This window comes from Numida meleagris, chromosome 2 (assembly GCF_002078875.1).
Source record: "Numida meleagris isolate 19003 breed g44 Domestic line chromosome 2, NumMel1.0, whole genome shotgun sequence".
In the NCBI taxonomy this organism is placed as follows: domain Eukaryota; kingdom Metazoa; phylum Chordata; class Aves; order Galliformes; family Numididae; genus Numida; species Numida meleagris.
In genome coordinates, this window is record NC_034410.1 from 134,324,194 (window position 1) to 134,346,354 (window position 22,161).

At 43.2% G+C, this 22,161-nt stretch overlaps 1 protein-coding gene and 1 long non-coding RNA gene across 2 annotated transcripts in view; both read right to left on the reverse strand.

The window, feature by feature from the left end:
* EXT1 (exostosin glycosyltransferase 1) overlaps positions 1–22,161 on the reverse strand; it is a gene marked incomplete at its 5' end in the record, with an annotated part of 167,385 nt that overhangs the window by 108,180 nt on the left and 37,044 nt on the right.
* LOC110395121 overlaps positions 1–22,161 on the reverse strand; it is a 62,315-nt gene that overhangs the window by 23,431 nt on the left and 16,723 nt on the right. Inside the window, exon 2 of the long non-coding RNA XR_002436177.1 lies at positions 1–21,968. This exon is cut by the window's left edge and continues 23,431 nt beyond it. This is a non-coding gene — a long non-coding RNA (uncharacterized LOC110395121). The remainder of the gene's footprint in view (positions 21,969–22,161) is intronic.

Below are 22,161 nucleotides of genomic sequence, written 5' to 3' on the forward strand. Positions count from 1 at the left end.
AGCCCCCCAGAATCAATGCTGAGGGAAAAGTAGGAAGGGGATTAATTTCCAAAACTGCAGAGTATTTGAGCAGTATCCAAGTCAGCAGCAGCATCTACAAGTACTCAGCACATTTGAAAAATCCATCAATACTTTGATGGATTATTTTTTCTGCGTGGAAATGTTACTTTATTGTAATTTCCCATGTGAATTTAAAATGACAGGATACATATCTTTCTTCTCATCCAAAGCAAAGTTTTTTCACTTCTCAAAGCCAGCTAAAAATACCTATAACATATGAATGCAACCCCCTAAAAAACAGAAATATAACCTCCCTGCATAGCTACGCAGCTTTTCCATGCGACTCATCAGGACTGACAGAGGGCTCCGGCATTTTCAGTTGTGACAAAAATGGTGATGATTCTTTGGCAAATACAGGAGGATCCAAAAAATTAATCCTTAATCTTCCTTCAGCTTCTCATGCTCAGTGCATGGGTCTCTGCCTTACAGGCAGTCTTGGAGCAGGCTGTGGAGGAGAATCTGCTCTGTGGTGCAATAAAAGTTTAAGCAATTTAAGTAATACCCCCCCCCCCCTTGTCAGGAAAATGGAAGATGGAGGAGAACGGGGCAGATTCATATCCGGAGGGAAGAAAGCCAAAAGCATTCCGCCTTAAACTCGTTAAATACTGCCTGTGTAAAATGGTTGTACGCTGCAAGGAAGCAGCAAGATAAACTTCATTTCCAGGGAAAAGAAGTACCTGGTTGGAAAAAGCAGTTTGAATGAAGCTGGCGTAGATCATGCGCATGTAATCCTTAAAGCTATTTCCAGCTAGGCAACAGTAATGAGAAAAAATTCTTCAACTAAAGAAGTGGGTTACTTTCAAGCTGCATTCCTTCCCATCTAGGTTTACCAGCTTCTTCCCTTCCTCAAAACACACCATACCTAGGGAGAAAACTGTAGGGTTGTTGTGGGGTTTTTTTGTTCTGAGTTTGGTATCTGTTTAGGAGCAACTGTTTCATAACCAACACATAACCAGTGTTTGCGAACACTGTTTTCTTTTCAGACAGATGTTGGACTGTAATTCTGTCCAAATGAGATTTTTTTTTTTTTGATTAGTGAACAAAGCTGATAGGAGCAAAACAACTGGGGCCACGCAAAATCTGTGGGGGTTCTGATGAACTGATGTACAAGATTGCCCGAAAGCAGCGAGACTGCCCAGCTGCAACTTGCAGGACAGACCTAGCAGTATCTCCCCTCCCTATCACAAATCTCTGACACCAGCCTCAGGCAGACCTTCTCTTCTCATACATCAAAGGGCTCTAACGAACTCCTGGAGACTGAGGTGAGAAAGGAGAGCGGCTACAGGGGCAGGACACTGGGGACCCACCCGTGCATACACAGGAGATCACCGCAATTCTGCAAGAACCTGTCGAGGTGGCAGAATGATGCAAAAAAGAGCTAAAAGCATGCTGTGAAATGAGGTTTGTTAAAGAGGAGATGAGGGAAAAAAACACCCCCGCATGCCAGAGAAAAATGATGGACCCAGAAGGTCGCCTTCCTGCACAAAGGGGAAAAATGCTGGCTCTTACGCAGTTTGAGATAAATTAATCGAAGCGGGAGAACCAGCAGCTGCTCTGCAGATGGCACTTTCCACATCTTTACTGCCAAACTGGCCAACTCAGGACTCCTTATTTCCGTTAATCATCTTGGGCATGGATGGGCCTCAGCAAGCTATTTGTGCAGTCCTGTCCTCGCATCCTGGGACTCCGAGAGCCTGCAGAGAACAACAGCTCTGGGGTTAACTGAGCAACGGATCTATGAAAAGCAGATGCCATGTGATTATTTTGGGGGGCTTCCACTAATTAAAACCCATGGAAGTGTACTTTATGGTACACCGAAGATCAGAACTAACAAGAGCCCAAGGCTACTATTGCACAGTTTCTCTCATGCCATTAAAATTGTATGAGTGGGAAGACCATTGGGCCATTTCAACAAGAAGAGTTCTCATTTCTGTCACTGCAGTAAGCCTTGCTCACAAAGAGCAGTACACTGTTAGTTCAGGGTCCTCTTCCACATAACTGAGAGACTTCCTCTTACCAAGAAAAAAGATTAAATCAGAAATTATGATTAAATGTGTGTTAATCCTGAAGCTCCTCCCCTAGCCTCCACCCTCTCGAGTACAGCATCGTTCCTGCCTGAACTATAACACAGACTTTGGCAACTGATGGTTTCTTTAAGCTCTGTTTCACATTTTCTGTAGGAGCCCCTGAGTTACGTAACAGGATCTTGGTCAAAAACAAAGAATTTTAAACATCTTTTTCCCCATGTCTGCATGGTGATTTCAAAGGAATCTAAACCACGAGGCTCTGTTAAGCTATGAGTTCCCATTATGCTATGTTTGGAAGAAAATGCTTTCTATGAAGAGTGATGTAGGAGGCAGTGGCAGATATCCAGACAAATTCACTTCTTTGGTACATATGTGGTCATTTCTCTGTAAAAGAAATCTGAGTGACCTCAATTTTTGTGTCTAAAGTTCAGTTTTCACAGTATTTTAAACACATTACCAACCCAAATGCTCTTCAGATCTATTACATGCAAGAATCCCAGGAAATTCCTTTTGGTTTACCCTTTACTTACAGAGAAAGCTTCGCAGATGAAATTCATTTCTCTTACATTCTTTAAACAATATGCAAGCAGCCCAGGCTTCGAACACAGTGCTAATTATGGGTAGCAGGCCTTTTTCTATTTACATGGTCAGGTTAGAATTTACCATGTGGTTTATGAACTAGGAAAATTCCTGATTTAGTAGATAATGCTTGTGGCCCTTCGCTGTGAGAGGGCACCACGATGGGGTTAAAATACATGTCAAAGCATAGGATCATAGAATCATAGAACAGCTTAGGTTGGAAGGGACCTCAAAGAACACTGAGTTCCAAGCCCCTGCCATGGGCAGGGCTGCCCCTCACCAGCTCAGGCTGCCCAGGGCCCCATCCAGCCTGGCCTGAGCACCTCCAGGGATCAAGAGAGACCTTTCAAGTAAGGTGCAGTAAAGGTTACAAAGTTAAGAAACGCCAGGGGCACAGTCCTCCCACTGTTTTTATTTTCACACTGAGGGTTTCCCACATGAAAGCTCTACCTGGGTATCACGAGGGAGAAAGTGCAGAAGCAAGAGCTGCGTAGCAAGGTAACTTGCTGTCCTTTGTGGGAAGCCAAGCCAGCCTGGCTCCTCAGGTATCAACTCATGGCAGAAACTCTCAGCTTCCCATGTTAGCAGTGGTTTACACATCACTTGCAGTACTTAGCACATCTTTCAAGTCAAGAAAAAAGCCAGGAGAACTCCTGTGCAAGCGCCTTACCTCAAAGCCCTTTTCCTTCGAGGTCAGGCAAGGAATGACACTGTTTCAGATTCACAACTGTCACCGTACTATTTCTACACCTTTCCACCTCTAACTCTGCCCAACACATTGCTTTTCTGCTATTCAGCAAAGACCTCAGTCCTGTGTTTCCTTATGCTCCAGCATCACTCCCTGGCAGATGGAGATGGCAAAAGCCTACAGAGCTGGATGGTTCACCCCACTGCCCCCAAACCTCAGGTTTGCCACAAACATGCAAGGAGCCCAGAGATGGTCCTGTGCACCTGAAATCCCCCAGGAAAGACAAAACCCAATGTGCCAGGTAGCACAGAGAGTCCTTTTGCACCACAGCTCCCTCACTTAACACAAGAGGCATGGCAGGGCTGCTCAGCAGCAGAAAGCTAGTGTGTACGGTTCCAGCACTTCTCCCCTTTCCCAAGCGAGCCCTGACCAGATGCTGGGAGCCATTCCAGCTCCATCTGTTTGAGAGTTTTGAGTTGTGCAACGTAAATTTTATTTGAATGTGTGGTAATAATGACCTCCAAAACCCCATCTTTCCTCTCTCAGATGTGCTAGCTGAAAGCCAGTGCTCATATATGTTAACACGTTAAGTGTCGTGAGGTGCACGTTAATGCTGTTGATGAAGACTAATCCATACAAATTCCCAGTAGTACTAACGGTTATTTCATGACCTAATCGCTGAGAAATACAGAAAAATGAGAGAAGCCCAAGGCTCACTCCCTATCCCTGCCGCGCTGCTCACTCCCACTCTCACCCATCCCACGTGCACCCACCCTCATTAGGTCTCAAGCTCTGCAAGTTCAAGGTAGGTCAAGCATCCAGACTGAAGGCTTCTTAAAAAGTTACAAACTGCTACAGGAAATCTCTCCGGTGCTTCACTGAAGTGAATTTTCTGTCCTGAGGTAATATCAAATCAGTGCTAGGGTTTGTCAGAAAGTTTGAAAACCTTCAACTTTGCTGAGAGTTACTTTTTTGGCACTACTGCGTGTACATCTGCATGGCCTGTTTTAACAAACCAAAAACAAATGTTGGCTGGGCTCAGTTTCTGTATTTCTGCTTTTCCACGGCCAACCTATCCCATTTCACCTACTTTTTCAATGGCAAAATGGAGACACAAAAGCTGATGAACCAAGTGTTTTCAAATGTAAATCTCAATTCTCCAGTGAAAAGGCAGAAAGCAGTGTATTTTCCTCCCACAGGATGCTTCCCCCAATCTTTGTTGCTTCATTTTAATTCATGTCCTAGCAGACACAGAGAAGCACTGAAGTGCTCCTTTCTGAGTGATGTATTATTATCATAGTACACGTTATTTGTGTTCACGAGCACATACTTACAGAGAAAGACTTCTCCAGGTGGCACATGCTATTCATCGCATTTTCTTCTGCAAGTAAATATCCAGCTACGGCATGAACTGGCACGAGGGTTATTTCTTTTTGTTCTGCAAAGACCTTTGCAGAGGTCAAGGTCGTGAAGCAGGAGCTGTGCAAGCAGCAAATTGTATCAGAAAGCAAGGAGGGGGCCGAGCCGGGCCTGAGGCATGCTCACATGCCAACAGCCGTTTGCTGGGATTCCCAAAGGAGCAGGCTTCCTCTTCACGCTCTCTGGCCTCCCTAACCCAAGATCAATATTACAATCAGACAGCTCCTTTCTCTTCCCGCTGCTGCCCCCCTTCTCTGAGTACCCCTAAACCTGATGAGTGGATCTCCTGCACCCGCTCTGCACCGCCGCAGGCTCCATCGCGATGGGTGCGGCACTCTCCTCTGGGGACTGAGACAACAGCGTGTCTCATGCCATCCATCTCAGGCTACAAACTAAGGTCAAGGCAGCAAGCGACACGCCAGACAATGGAGCAACACAATGATAGGCGTCATTTACCAAAATTATTCAGCCCTTAAGACAGAAGTAGTGTCTGTGCATCCAGTTACCCACAGAAAAATGCTATCCTCAGGCAGACAGAATGAAGCCACATACTTAGCCTTTGAGGTAAAGGAATTTTTCTTGTGAAGTGTCACCGGTAATAGATGAACAACAAAGCACTCCCTCTGCTCTTTGATGAAGATGCTATTTAACGCACTGGAAGTACTGCACCAAATATTGCCTTTTTGCTTGCTGTAGCAGTGAAGACTGACAGATAGATTGGCCTGAACACATTCTCCTCCAGAAAGGCACTAAGGAAACTGATGTCAAAAAAAAAAAAGAGGTCATAATTGCATGCAATACAATTCCGTGCATATCAAAACCTAACTTAATTTATCCAGGAACTTGCCTTACTTTCAGCACAAACCTTTGTCCTCTGAGCGGCCACAGCTCTGGAAGCTCAGCAGAGAGCGGTGGGAGACACAAAGCCCTAAGTCTGCAGTGGGCCCAAAGGACTACCACACCTCTGAGCTGAGATTCTCCGCATTGATTGCTCCTGGCATCTCACACTAACCACAAAGTGGGAAAAAAATCAAAGGGGAAAAAAAAAAAAGATTATTTCTTAAGTAACTTAAAAAGTTAGAAATTTAAGAGGAACCAAGTGACTATGGAAACTGAATGAAGTCTGCCAGAGCAGCTGATAACATGCACTGAAAAAAGCTCTTTGCCACGTTTTCAAAGCTCGAGTTGGATGTAATGAAAGAGCAGAACTGACCCAGGACAGATCTGAATCCCTGTGATGAATAAAGAACAAGAGAGATAAGGCCAAAGCATGATGAAATCATAATTTATTTTGTTGAGGGCGGGAGCCCAGACTTTTCCCACTGGCCTGTTTCTAAAATAAATAGGAAAAATTAACTAACAGTCACAAGCTATAGAAAGTTTGACGAGCAAACAGATTTAGCTAGGGGTTCCAGACTCCAAATTCTAGCAGCTGGCACTGGCATCCTTCATCCTCTTCTGGCTTGCCTTTTCCCAATTTTTCAATAGCCCTAAACATTCAAAGAGAATCATATTTTAGGCTTAAGAGTTTTGGAGCTGAGGAGAATCCAGAGCTCCTCTTCTTTCCCACACAATGTAACAGATAGACTTAATCTAGTTTCCTCAGCAGGGCTCCCTGCCAAAATATTTAGTCACTTTTAGTCTGTTTGCTTTTGATACAATTATGTTTCTGTTTTGTCATAGCCTTATCTGATTCATTTTGCTATTTGTTCAACATGAGCGTTACCGAATGGGGTTCGCCACTCACGTGCCCGCTCCCAAACCCCTCCAGCCATCACCTCCAGAATGTACCCCCCCAAGCCTCCCCCATACTCACACGCACAAACGAGGACAGATTTAGATAATTACCACATGGAAACGCAAACATGACCAAGATACCCTGTGAAAGAAGACAATGAGATGCTAAACTCTGGAGCAGTACATAAGTAGTAGTTTCAAGGCTTTTATTTGAGGAAAAGATCAGATCATCTAGCATTCTGTTTTGGCGAATTTGTGTCAAAATGACATTCCAATTTCAGCAGCATACATAAAACTGCACAATTATTTAGCACTGTGCAGATTTTACATAACTCTTGAAGTTACTGACTCGATTCATTTTCCTTCCCGCTATAAGACAGATTAATCTGAAATGAATTAAGACAGGCAACCAGAAGTAATGTTACTATAGCCAGTAAACATTCTTTAAACTGCTCCATCACTAAGCTGCTTAAAATCCTCACTATCATCGTATGCTGCATCTACTCAATAATTACTGCCTCTCAAACCAAGGATTAAGGATCCACACTGTGTACAGCCACACAATACACGAAGTGGAACAGGTAGCCGGCAATCCCAAATGCCGAATTTCCATTTAGTGAAGTACTTAATTCTTAACACACGGTGTGTTAGCCGCACAGGCAGCCATGCCCTCGTGCACGCAGATGCTCTGAAGCCTTGGAATCAGAATTCCCATCCCATTTTATGTGCTCACTCTAGGCTATGGAAGTTTCCCATTGGAAACCAACAGCAGGTTCCCTGGCACCAACAAAGGCTGTGCTTTGTTATAGGAGGCAGAAATATTTCACTCAAGAAAGAAAAAACTACATTACCAAGGATAGGAGAGTGTACCATAATTACAGTTTACCAAGGTTGATGGTACATAGAGTGGGGTGGGGAAGGAAGGAATGGTTCCTCTCACTTAAAAAGAAAAAAAAAAGAAGAAAAAGAAAAAAGGCTTTAAATTTTGACACTAAGATAAGAAGCTCTTTGGGAAAATGTCTGCTAATTCCTGTTGGACTGTGGTGCTGTCGTGGTTTAGTCCTCTACACCTAAAGGAAATGAAAGTGTTTAACAACAACCTCACAACTCCAGACAAGTCTAGAATAAAAAGACAACCTCCATCCACAAGCACTTTAAGTTTAGAAAAGGTTTCCAGCTGCACTGAAAATGTGGCAACTGTGCACTGAAGACAGTTTGGACCAGTAGAAAGGAAATCACTGCCACGCAGTGAAACACTGGGTAGCTGAGGCCAGATTACGGCCATATGCAAAACTGCACTGCAACAACTGCACAAACTAAAAAAAAAATAAATTCCCCAAACAAAAATCATAGTGTTCAAAAGATGGGCATAGAGCACAGCATGGAATAAGAAGAAAGAGAAATTTGTTTAATAGGAATGTTTTCAGTTCTAAGTTTAAAATTAATTTCTCTAAACTTGCCAGAGAAATATTTATCTCCAGGATCTTAATTCAGTGATGTCTCAGTCTATATAGTAAGAGACAGCAAAGAATCAAAGGAAGAATTAATTGGCAGTGCAGCAGTTCCCAGTCTTGATTTGGTTCGTCTCCTCCAACAGTATCTTGCACATACATGTTCTAATACCTGACATGGGAGGCATGTGAATTTTGCTTTCAGTCTCCAAGAAGAATGCAAGAACACAAGAAAACAGCTGTCTTCCACCTGGGCACTTGTTTATACTCTGCTTATCAGATCGTTTGCCTTTAAAAGTTAAAAAAAAAAAAATCAGTCACACAGAAATTTTAGTTACTGAAGCGAACTCAAAGACTACTGGGAATTTTTCAGTGTCTTGACAGAATTGATTAGAATCATAGAATCATTAAGGTTGGGAAAGACCTCTAAGATCATCTAGTCCAACCATCCACCTACCACAAATATTGCCCACTAAGCAAAATGTATCCAAATATCCAAAGATGCATACCTTCAGAGGGAAACACAGCTGTACTGTTAACTCCTTGCTCTCAGGATGTTCTGTAGCACATGGACCCTCTCCTCACAAAAAGGCTTTTGAATGCAAATGTCACCAAATTAAAATTTCAGGTAGAACCAGAAATGCATTTCAACTATAATTCTGGAAGAGACTCAAAAGAATCACGGAGAATGCAGCCCTACAAGCTACTTTTTTCAAAGGCAACTTGTACAGTTTAATATCAAGTAAAATTATGAATGGCTGGCACAGCTTTCCTGAATGGGTGTGCTTGACAGGACTTCAAATGTGCTATTTAACAAATCAAAAGCAATGGACCATGCAAATACTTCAAGAAAATAGGATCAATGAATGATATAAAGTTACTTAGCCAGTGCTCAAAGTAAAAGAAAATTAGAGTCTGCAATGAGAATATTTAAGAAGACGATAATTCTTTATGAAATAAGCCCTCTCTTACTGTTGCCCCTTCTCTCACATCAATAATTAATTTGGGATAAAGGACAAAACTCTGTAAGGACTCCCACGTGGAATACCATTTTGTCATTACCCACTATAAAGAGTATCTATTACACAAAAGCCCGAAACACAGTTCAGCCCCAGGCTTTTGATGAAGTCCTCTGGCATGTTTACACCCTCACTTCTGTTCCGTGGCTTAAACCATTTCAGCAAGGACTGGCACACAAATGGCAGGCCCACAGCACAGAGGAATCAAGGAGATATTACCCAGCTACTGCTCCCAGGCTGCCTCTGGCACAGCTCACCCAGTCTGAAGGGAAGCAGCCATGTCTGCAGGGCCCCACTCTGCAGCACGTGCAGACACAGCCCAGCAGGCCCAGAACTCATTTGGTGGCCCTGCAGTCACGCTGCGGCCAGCACAGGCCCTGTGGCAGCCAGCTGGCCCCACGTGCCGTGTCGCTCTCCGTTCTGAAAACTGAGCTTTGCAGCGGGCAGACAGCTAACCCAGTGATCCGCTGGACGCGCCTAAGTCTGCTTTGTACGGGCACTCCTGGTGACTTGCCATGCACGGTGCAGCAGCTGCACGACTGGTGCTGGCGTGCTACCCCAAAGCGTCTGGTGACGGCTCTGCTCCTGACAGATCAGTTCTAGGGTGGAAGGAGGGAGAAGTTTCTCCTTAACTGTGTTTCATTTATGCTTCCAAAAATCCAGTAAGAAAATTTCACTGCATTATATGAGCAAGCAGAAAACATTAATCTTTCTTTTTTCCTCCAAATATACAACTGCAAAACTTTAGACAAAAGACAAGTAACTAATCCTTGTCTAAAATAGCTTGCTTAGCCTAAAATACAGCACATACCCCCTGGCATTAACTACTTCAGATCTTGGGGGCTGGAGGTTACTTCAGGATTCAGTAACAAATGGAATAATTATATTACTGGAGGTTTAAGTAACAACATCTACATAGTTCAAATATCTTCCTGTAACTGCTTGGTGATAAACTACATTACACATCCTCCAGAAGGCAATATATTCTGAATGCTCAGACAATATTTATGAGTTTGTTTCAAAGGTTTCTGATTTTATTTAGGGTGTTCAAAGTGTGTAGGCATAGTCAAAGCAATACATTTAAAACCCCGTCATAAATCATTCACTGTGCAAAAGCAAACTTTCATTAAAAAGAAAGCCCTTAATTGGTGAGAACTTCCTGAATGTAAACTGTCACTCTGGATACCACCTCTCGAGCCTTTCTTGTAGCAGATGGCCATAAACCTGCGGCAGGGCGGGCACCCGGCTGCCCCAACCATCCGGCTCTGCCCAGCCAGCTCCGGCCTTCTGCAGCTCTCCCACAGGACCCATGTGGGGGATCCCAAATTCAGCATCTCTGTACCTGACCAAGAGAATCCAAGCTGACTCACTATATAACGACTGGCAGCGAGACCCAAGACTTCTTTTGCCATTGTTCAGATTTTTCCCTAATGCATGTTCTTCAGCTCATACATTTAACCCGGTGATGTAAATAGGTATTTATTAAGCTTATGGGTAAAACAAAAGTTAAGAGAGATTTCTAAAAGGCACAAACTGACAGCGTTCCAAAATGTGAAAACCAATTCCCACCACTTCTTTCCTTGCCAGTACTTCTAAAGGCCACTTCACACCTGGATGAAGCCATTCACATTTTAATTTACGTACTTTGAGTTCAGGGACAGAGGTTGATTTGCCTTCAGGTTCCCGGCTGCTCCATCTGAGGGGTCCTAAAGCACTCCAACGCTGCCCAGCAAGGTGCCCAGCAAGGAGCCTTTCACATGCGTGGATCCCCAGGCCAGCTCCAGGTGAGCTATCCAGTTTGCCTGGAGGAATTTTGCAAGTGAGGGCCAAGAAAGAGGTGCTGAAAACCACAGAGAACAGCAGAATTCAAAACTTCTTCTGAAGGCAGAGAAAAGACATCAGAAGAAAGACAACTTTAAAATAACTGTAATTATCAAGAAAGCCCTAGTATTATTTACAGGTATTCCCAGCAGAAGGTGCCTCCTTCCTCCAGGCTCAGCTCCCAGCAAAGAACATAACAGTCTCACCTAAAGGAGCACAGCACTGACCAACCTTTCTGCACATCCCACCTCTTACATCCTCTACCTGGAGACCTCCATGCTGTAACCCACGTCCCAGCTGCTTTAAGCATCAGGAAAATCGAGTGATTCTCCTAGCAATGCTGATTAATATCTGTTAAGAAGCAAACTCTGTAAGCATTAGAAAAATCAATTTAATTTCATATACAAAAATCTAATTCATTTCTCTCGTAAGTACTAACTGGTTTGCTTATCCAGATTTTCCAGCAGCGAGCATCGCTCTTAAAAGCCGGTCACTGACTTTCTTGTGATCCCCATTTCTCTTACGCTGGCCAGAAATTTCACTTAGCTTTTGCCTCACTTTCTATTATGTATTTGGGAAAACGTATTCTGTATCCAACACTTCCCAATGCTATCTATCATTGTCACAAAATGTTGCACAGAGGCTTATCATCTGCCAGAGTGGCCGTGATGGGCAAAACACATTTCAGGGCCAATGTCAGTACTATGAACACGGAAGGAAACTTCCAACTTCCCAAATGACCACAGCCCATAACATTGTGTTTGCCAGTCTACAGTACTTGGAAATTTTAATCTATATTGCAATTTATGTAAAGCAAGATTGAATGAATATGGAACGTGAGAAGAACAGGGAAGCCCAAGTGGATGAACAGCTGTAGACTGAACACTGTCACAGTGCTGAGCGGAGAGAGGCCAACAGCTGAAGGCAGCGGTGCCGGTCTCAGCTCAGTCCCCAGGGAGCTGCGGTTCAGGTCACCGAACAGGTTCCAGTGTAAGAGCTACTTCACAGACAAATTTGGTAATGTCTGCTCAAGAGAGAAACCTAGGCTTGAGCAGGGAAGGATCTCAGATGTGTCACTGCTGCGCAGGAAAACCCAGTCAGGTGAAAAGATTTAGGTCACCTGCAGAGCAGGGCTAGGGAAATTCACACTGGCTGCCTGCCCTGCAGGTGACCTGCCAGAAAAAGGCCTCAAATTTACTCTCCAGCCAGCAATTTACAAAAGAAACTGCAGATTATGACCCCACTGGAAATTACAGCTTTGGAGGTTAATGTGTGCATACATGTATGTGCGCGCACAGGCACCAGCGCATTAGAAGGGCGCTGCTGGATGCACTGCAGTAGGTGGGAATGCACCAAGCAAGCAGGCCTCCTAGGCACGGCTCAATGCAGCCCTAAAGCCCTCAGCTCCCCAGCGCAGCGCGTACCAGCAATCCAGCTGCCAGCTCGGCGGTGGCAACTCGCTGTTGGATGGCCGCGGGTCACCCGCTGCCCCAGCCCGCGGAACCTAGCGGCCTGCACACACAGGCACGGCCGCCTGCCTCCGCCGGGGCGGAGAGGAAGGGCACGAGGAAAGCTGACACCACGTGTCATCCAGGAATTCGCTTGATAGCAGCCCTGTGATCAATCGCCCAGGGGAGTGGGCTTTTTGGGAATTATCAAGGAATGCAAAGGCAACCAGAAAGCTCCCTCTGAAGTCTCAGGGCAGTGAGTGACCTGCCTAAATGCCAAGGTGACAGATGCCTGTGTCCGGGCGCCCGGCCGCTCCTCGTGGCCCAGGGGACAACAGGCAGGCTTTGATGCACTGCACGGGATACATTTCAGTGGGTGCATACCAGTACTGCAGAGCTGTCAGACGGCTCTGTTAGTGCAGCCAAGCCTTTAAATAGAAAAATGAGAACTTCTCTTTAACATTTGCTTTATTTTTATCTTACGTTCTTGTAAAACCAATTTTGATGATGAAATCACCTACAGGGACTTTGTTTCCTTCCTTTGCTGAAGTGACAGCTTTCAAAATAACATCTGCAGTCAGGTGCATCAAAAGCAGACTTCGTTTACTGGGTTTTAGAAAGCCCTTATTTGTTCATCGGTGTTTGTTCTACACGCTTTAAAATACTTTCCATCCCTCTCACTTTTACACTATGTGTCCTGCAATGCGGTAACCACCACTGGGTTGAGTTTTCAGAAGGAGCCAGCTCTGCCATAAACTCATCCCTGCTTAAACCAACGCGAATACTTCCAAGCCTTTGATCAGCAGCCATCTAGGAATTAGCAACTATGAGGAATTTTTACCATGAATATTCTTTTGCAATTTGTATTGTGAATATTCAAAGTCTTAAAAACATTTTGGTGCCTCTTCTCCACACAGCAAGCAACCACACTGCCTGACTCCTGGGCTAATTTCCACAGGTGCCAGTCTCTCAGTGAAAACATACAGTGTTCTTTTGCTGAATATGCAGAGAAGCTAAACCTTGCAGAAAGGGAGTAGCAGTGGAGGTAGTGGAGAGACCGGCAGAAGTATTTTCACTCATTCGCTGCATGTTTTGATGGGTCTCACCATCGCAGCCTTCCTGCAAACCCACGGTGTATTTACACACAGACCTTTGGATGGCCACAGGGGAAAGCCTGGAGCACCACAGAGCCCCTGATATACCGAGATGCGATGCTCTGAAGAGACAAGAAAATGAGTTTTCTAGTTATTTATGTAAGCAATTCAGAAAGCACATTACTGGTTTCTCATCTCAGAGAGCTTTTATTTTTTTTGTGGAGACTTTCCAAGGACAAAGGTTTCAATTCCAAAACTATACCCAGGAAAAGAAAAGCAAAAAATATGAAAATCCTATAAACCTATTTCAGCAACAAGAAGCACTGCACCAGTTGCTCACAGTTAACTTTCAGGCATCCCTGGCACATACAAGGTCAACCATGTTACAATGGCTGTATTTACTGTTTTCTTCACATCTGCAGAGCTCCTGATGGATGCTGCACTGCCCATGCCACATGGCATCCTCCCCCCAGCACTGCAGCCACTGCCTCCAGAAGATAAAATGCTCCTGCTGCTACAGAGAGGCAGTAATGAGACAAAGGAAGAGTGGGCTCACTTTTAATTTGCCTGAAGGAAATGTAAGTCTCAAGTTCACAGAAAGGTTTGAAATGGAGGGGGCACCAGGCAGCGTTTCCCTCAGGAGCAGCAACCCCAGCTGGGCCCTGCCCTCCCAGCTGTGCCTTGGACCCAGTTTTCTGCAGAGCCCCAGCTTTTTGCCTTCCATGTGGGGAGGAGAACTCTCTTCCTCCTCTTTTTTTCCAAAAATCATTTAGCATTTTGGGCACTTGATTTACAGGAATTTGGTCCCATGCCTTTAATTCAAAACCTTTACTGTCTCCTTGCAGCAGCCTTCCCCATCTCCCTGCTATTACTTCCCCAGCCCCCAGGCAAACATGGCTGCACTTCCAGGCCCCCATAAACCAAAACAAGGAGTGTTAATTGTTTGTGCTGCTCACTGCTCCCTCAGCCAGCACTGCCCTCAGACGCGCCTTCCACCCCGCACCGGCACGTGAGCCCCTCTCTGTCTCCTCTGAGAGCAGGGCTGGGAAGCTTCTTTGCATTTTCCCTTCGTTTTCCATTTCCTGCACTATAATTAACACTATAATCTGCCAGCTATGGCAGACAGATAAGTGACAGGGGGGAGAAAGTGTCAGCGAGGAGTCGGCCTTGCGCTCATAATGGTCCTTCTCAGAGTGCGCAGTGCGGGGCAGAGGTTGGCCATTATGGGCCATGCAAGCCACGAAACCCAAAATTGCTGAATTGGAAATGTGAAGATTTATGAAAGACACCACAAACAACAACACCTCTGCGGTGACAGCAAGGACGTACTCCATCGGTCTCCTCAGCGCTGGCACTGGGCAGCACGGCAGCGAGGTGCACGCTGACATAAAATGGAGGCCGAGGGTGTATGAAAACATCAGGTGTAGGCATTTCTCTAAAAAATCCAAGTTATAAAGCAATAGATACAAAACCTCAGTGTTGCATTTTTAGTAGCAGTATCTTACTACCAAAACAGTCCCATTAAACACAACTGGAGTATTCCAGCACCCAGGTATTACTGCGCCTGAGTAAAGAATAGCACAATTGTTCCCTGAAAAACAGACGAAGCATGTATGTGAGGGAGCATTAAGTAAAGCAAAGGGAGGAGCCTGCAAAGATTACTAGACAGGGTAGATGTACCAGGTATAGAAAAGACAATTTGGGAAGAAAAAAAAAGAGTGCCTGTACAGAAAAAAATGGGAGGCAGAACTGACTTCGCCCTTCTCAATATTTCTAAGGAATACCATTGCAAAGTTTTGACAATTATGAAGCACGTTAGCTAATCACGGAAATTCATCAAGTATGTCATAAGTGACAAGGAAAGAGTACTTGACTGCTAAAATTGGATGAGCCACAAAACCTCCTGACAATCACTTACATAAATCACAGGAACATATCCATCATTTGACACACAAGGTGTTTCCAGGGAGTAATATTTTCATGCCAAGAACAAGAAAGTTTGTATACCTCATTTGGAATCACAGCATATTTTGATCATTACCATATCAAAGCATTTCAATGCAAAAATTGGTTATGCTTTTGTGGTTTAAAACTAAAATATTTGCAAATGAAGCAGAGGAATTTCATGTCCACACCAAGGCAGCGTGAGCAGGTCAGAGCTGCATGCCAACAACTCCAGGCTGTCACTTGTATACAGGTAGTGAGGAATGACAGTAAACACGCGTGCACATTTTAGGCAGCGGCACTTCAATCCAGTAAACAGCACCAGATTACAAATGTTAATCCTAAATGGTTTATTACGTCAATAGAACAAAAGAAATGTGGCAGAAGGTTTATTGCATTTTGTTTCAAGGACTGTACGTGCGATACTACAACATATAAGAAGTTAAGCACACTTCAGTGAAAGCAGATGTGATTCTTTGCTTTCAAGTGTTAGCTTCTGGTTTTGCATCGTAACTGGAAATGTTCTAATTTATTTTGATGGCCATTTTTTAATTTGCATCTCCCCCAGCTTTCCCGAGTATTATTCCAGATACAAATTTATTACCTCATTACTATGAAATTTCACCTCTTCCTAACACAAATAAGAAAAAAAAAACACCCACACAACAAGGAAACAGCTTGCAACTTTTCTTCTAAAAAAGGAAGCCCTGGCTCACCTCCTGTACATCCTTCGGTGCTGACCGCAGCCAGAACACAAACTGCTCTTCAGACATCGGGTTGCACCTAGCCCAGAAGGGACACCCTATGTATTGCTCCGATTAGAGCAACCGACTGCCTTCCTATTCCATAAATCTCCAAGTGTGGAGAAAGAAGCAGCATGTGGACTAACACGGGTTAGCAGCTGACCAGCTTCAGAAACTGATACTCACAGAAGGCATGGGTTTCCCTTCAGGAAGGGGTGGCACAGGAGACACAGAAGGTTGTTCTAAGTATAAGGTAACAGGAAGATGCAAGGAGCAGCAATAATGCACATACCTCTTGACACATTATCCCAAGAAGGAATAACCTGCCATCCACAGCTTCTTTCCTTGCTTCTGCAAATAATTTTTTCCTTATTCAGTGTCTGATAGCAGCTCTCAATATCATACCCTGGAATTTTACGTAAGATTATGCTTTGTCAACATCCCATGGACTTTGAAGATGTCAACGATAGCTTTAAAAATAGCACACTTATTCTGTTCTCTATCACTCTTGAAATGCTGTCAAGAGATATATTGATAATTAAATCTCTCAGTACATGAAAAGACATCCCTCAGCCAGGTACAATGCATGTACTCCAGCAGTACAATTAGTCTGAGATGGCACCCTAGATTTTCTAGCTCACAAGGCCAAAAGAGAAAAGATGGGAAATAACACCTATTCAGCTGCAACTGTCGCTGGTATACATCTGTGAATACGTTTGTAGTGTTTCTTTATTTAAGTCTTGAATTTGCGTTACTGGTAGAAGGGGATATAGATTAGATTTTCTAAATTCATAAATAAAACATAGAATGTTTAAAAACAGATTAATAGAACTGTATTTCACACGCTCAGCAAGACTAGTAATTGTACAGCACTTCTTAACATCTTCATGTAAAAAATCCTGCACGGTTGCCACCTACTTGACAATGAAATAAAAAGTAGGTTGTCCCAGTCAAAGTAAGGCATCTGCATGTAATATCACGCGCAAGTTACCTTGGTTACCAGAATCACAGGCAGGTGGATAGTTTAAAAACAACTTATCTTCAATGATCTTAAAACAGTATTTGCCAGAAAAAGCGCTCAGCTCAATTACCGGCTGCATACCTGTGTGTAAGCTTGCAGCAGCACTGTAAGCAGCTGCAGGTCTCCAACAACAGCAGCACCGGTTACGGCCACACAAAGGAAACAAAGAAGTCACTGATATTTATTCTTGACTCAGTTTATGTGACATCATTGTACAAAAGCGGATAAATCTGAAATCCCAGTTCTTTGGATGACCTGCAGAGAACGCAATGTAACACAGCTCAGTAATTTTGCCGTTTACCTCTCCACGGAGAGAGAATTACATTTCCCTGAGCATGCTGTGATTTATAGCGTTCTGTTTTGTTTGCGCTCCTAGATTCCTATTAAGGCCATTAAATCATATAGCCACTGATGGACCTCAATTAGCACTGAAAACACACAGGAAAAGCTTTGTTAAAAATAAAGTTAGCTGACAAAAGACATCCTTGAATCCAAGTTTTCTCATACAACAAAACAAATAACCTGATGAAACAAAATACAATGGGAAACTAGTTCCAACCTTAACTACGGAGAAACACCCCAGCAGTTCATAATGAGCACTGGACTGTCATTTATCCTGGAGCTCAGAACAAGGCATTGTCCATCCGCTCCATCAGTTCTTTGTTACCAATTCCATGATTGTTTGCAAGCGTATTCAATCCAATTAACAGTTTTTAGGAACAAGTATCAGGCCTTTCCTAGGAAACGTAACGAATTCTTTGGAGAGAACACGGAACCTCTTACTGAATTCCCTTTCATTGCACAAGCATTCCAGGCTCCTTCTTCCCACTCCCAGCCCCAGAGGACAGATTTTGTCACGTTCACTTTACTCAGGGCTGAACCCTCTGGACGCCAGAAGAGGCTCAAACGGGCAGCCTAGAAGAAACCTGTGCTCCAGAAACTCATTTGAAACAAGGGTATAAGGCACAGTTTGAGTACAAATCCAGATTAATCAAGGTCTAAGGGGTGACAAGCTTTAAACTTCCATTACTTTCAGCATTCGGTGGCACTGTCATCAAAAGAAACAACCAAGAAAACAACTACAGAGAAAAAAAAATCACTATGTGTTTCTATTCAGTAGTAAATCAGAAATCTACTGTTATTACTGCAAAAAATGGAGGTTTTTTAATGTATCGATATGTTACATTTAAATCCATCTTAAAACTTTTAACAGAAGAATTAGGGTTAAATTAGTGATAATGAAAACAAGTTAAGAGGTACATTACCTACTGCAGCCCCAACCAACCTTCACTGGTGAATAATAACAATAATTGACAAATCTTTTACAACCAGACAAAACCAGATTTTTGTTCTTTAAAAAGAAACAAACAAAATGTAGTCAAATTTATCAATGTGGGAGGGAGAGCACAAAAAAAATGAATAGCTGCTTTTTACCCATTTTGTTTCTCACAAACAGCTGAAAATAATTTTGGTTTAAAAAACCTTGCATCGGTTGGCTTAGTCTAAAGCCATGTAATATGTTTTTAATTAGTGTAAAAGAAATTCTCCATGTATCTATAAGAATGGATGGATTCAAAGAGTAAAATAAATTTGTGTAGTAAATGCACAAAAGGAACTTATAAAACGTTACACTGACAGCGAAGTACCAATCCTAAAAACCCCAGCCACAGGGCACAGCATTTTCCCTCTTGTGCAGCCCTGGAGGGAATGGCAACTTAATGTTCTAAGCAAGGCATCCCAAATCAGACAATACTGGTTCTTTGCAGAGATTATGGGAAATTAGTAGCACAGCCAAGGACCATATAATATGAACGTCCTAAATGCTGAGCTGCTTTCTAAAGAGGCAGCGGTGGGAGGAAGGAGCCTCATGGAGTGCCAGGGAATTAAATTTGCCTGTCATAAGAATGCCGTAGTTTTTGTTTAAGATGGAAGGATACAAAAAGGAGTGAGGGAATGTAGCCAGACTATGCCCCCCCCCCCGGTCCTCGGCTTAGAAAGAGGCCGAGCTAATGACTGTCATTTTTCTTTTTGCATCAAGACTGATGAAACCACAGGCTGCTTAGACCTTAAGGGGAAAAAAAAACAACATTCTGGAACAACACAGGTACATTCTTAATGCAAGCAGTGGCAGACATTGGTGATCCAGCAATAATTAGCAGCAAGGAGTTACAAAGAAGAAAAAATATAGACAAATTTCTGCTCAACTCGCCACAGGGAACTCTTCCCTTTTCCCATGTATTCCGACACAAAAGGAAAAGCAAAACAATCAGTGTTTAAATTGCAATAATCTCTTATCAAGTCTCTCTCTGACTGAAAGCAATTGTCCACATTCCAATCATAAATGGCTGCAAAATTGTGTTTTAATTTCAGTCTTCTACACCTGACTTCTGGTATTTACCAGAATTTATCATTATCATGCATCATTTCGCCTTGTGAAAATACCATCAGGAAAGAGCAATACTTGACTCAGAAGTGCCATCTTCTTGCAGGGAAACGGCCACACCTTCTTTTGTAAGCATGCAAATCTCTGTCCAGTTGAAATAAACCAACTGACCTAATTAGCAGACCACAAACCACAGGACGTATGAGGCAAAAGACTCCCTGGTGTGTTTGCCTCTCCACTGGTGACTAGGACCATCCTAGGATTATTACTTTAAAAATGTTCTATAGGTGTCATAGTCTGACTCAATACCTAGAAATCTAAGTCTTCCCTTTCTGGGTATTTTAATAATATTACACAAATAGTAAGAAAAACAGTACTGAAATTAACTTCTTGAAGAACCAAGAAGTTAACTTCTTCAGCAAAACACCACCATTGGCAGGCACGCTCTCATGACTTCCTCCTCCATCTTTCCACTAATTTAGTGCATCCATGTTAGCAGATAGAAAGAAGATAAAGATTTATTTGCTCATAAACACCTCACAAGTCAGCAGCAGACAGCTGCCCTCAGTCTCAGGGAAGAAGACTGTATTCTGACTGGCATACGGAATGTTTTTGTCAATATAGATTGGACATATTGATGTCTGCTGTTTCACATCCCCCAGCAGTACCTTTTCCCCACTGCCATGGGGCATGACATGAAATCTGACTTCTCCTCAGGAGAAAATGAAGTTCACACACACTCACATACGTATACGTGTCTTTGATCCATATCAACTCAGGACACAATGAACAATTTCCCATCCATTATTCTTACCGTAACATTTGACAACTACAGAAGAGAACACGACCATTAAAGTGAGATGACTATTGAATAAACAACACCCCAGTCAGGCATGTGCCCAGACTCTTCTCCTTTCGGAAAGGAAGAGAAAGAGATCTGGATTTAAATTTTGCAATTTGGAGCTCACTCCAGGCCACCTCTTCCATCTTCTCCCACCAGCTGTAGCTTTCAATTGAGGCAGGCTACAGCTAACCAAGTCATACAGTTTAGCAGATCCAATAAAATCATCCAGATGGGAAAGATCCTTCCTCAAATGCCTTGTTATCTTAATTAGATAATAGTTTTTAAAGTTCATTAGTTCAGGCTGCTAGGAGGCAGACACATACATATGACTCATTGGAATGACTCTGGGCAAAGTTCAACTATCTCCTTGCACCTGCATCTGATTTAGCATGATTGTCTCTTGTTCTTTCGCTGCTTGCCACACCAGCTCCTTAAGGTTATACAGTTTCCTAAAGTGGGGCAAAACTCTACCTTCCATTTCTCTCAATTACATTTAGCTTTGGAAAAAGTCTCCTTTGCCTTCTCTGGAACAAGTTCTTTCTTTCAGCCACCTTGCTATTCATTCCAAATAAAAGGCTACACATGTAAAGCAAGCCAAGAAAGGAAAAGAAAAAAAGTTCCAGATGATTTAGGAAAGAGTTTTACATGATTACAAAAAGTTTCCAAAAACTAGTAACATTCATAGACTAAGCTGTGTCCTACATTAGCAGAATGATTTGTTTTCCATGATCTCCTTTGGTCTTTTGAAACCTCTTAAAAGCAGCACATTTCACATGGCAATTTGCTGTAGGTCTGTTAATTTTTGCTGCATTCTTCACAGAAAATACTTCTCTTTTCCTTCACAACAGACATTTTAGGAATGTACTTCTGTTCATTTTCTGTTCCACACATTGTAGATGTTCCTCTCTAAGAAAAGCTCCGCTGAACATAACAAGCACATGGAGATGCAATGGGGCTGGGCAAGAGAAATGTACTTAAAGTTTTCTCAGAATAACGCATTGTAAAGGCAAGACGCAATTACAGTCACAATATCCACAGTTTATACATACAAATAATCTGATGAGAGACAAAGTTGCTAAATAAAATTTTGCAACTTCATTAGAGACTGTTGCTGGGGTGAAACATTGCCCATGAAACTCCTGACACTGAATTTCAGCCATCTGAAAGCCAGGCACCAGCTGAAAGCCAGCTATAAAGGCAGTTTTTCCCCCAAAGCCAGTTCATTCCGTCTATCCATGGCCACAGTGACCTGTGTGTAAACCATATGGACATCAGCCTGAGGAGAGCAGAACTGCCTCTGCAGCTTCTCCCTCTTCTCACTGCCTAAAACAGGAGTTTCATTGCCCATCCTGATGTTCACACTTCACAAGACTAACTCTGAGCAAGTCAAACTCCTCTTTAAGAGCAGGCACTTCCAACATTTCATACAGAGATGTTATACATGTTCATGTACATATCTCGGCACATCTTGTATACTGATACTGAAATAAATCATCAGTGGAAATAATACTCACTGGGGCACCCTACTTTCATGACATGCCAGAGGCACCCAACCGCCACTTACCTGGGTCTGTTACCCAGATGAAACAGGCTGATATCTACTCTTTACACCAGAACAGGCACAGATGAAGTTGTCCTATAATATTCTCAGCAGCTCACCAATGCCAGGTTTAGCACATCTGAAAAGAGACTACAGAAGCAAAACAGGAGCTGATCTAGTGATGGAAGCACAGCAGCAGGAAACAGAACTACTCAAACTCACTTCTTTATGTGCAAGAAGATGCTTCCCGAAGGAAATAACTCACTCTCTTCTGTACCGAGGAAAAATGATATAGCAGTCATTGATGAGTGAAAGGGAGAGGAAATAACACAAAAAGAATTGA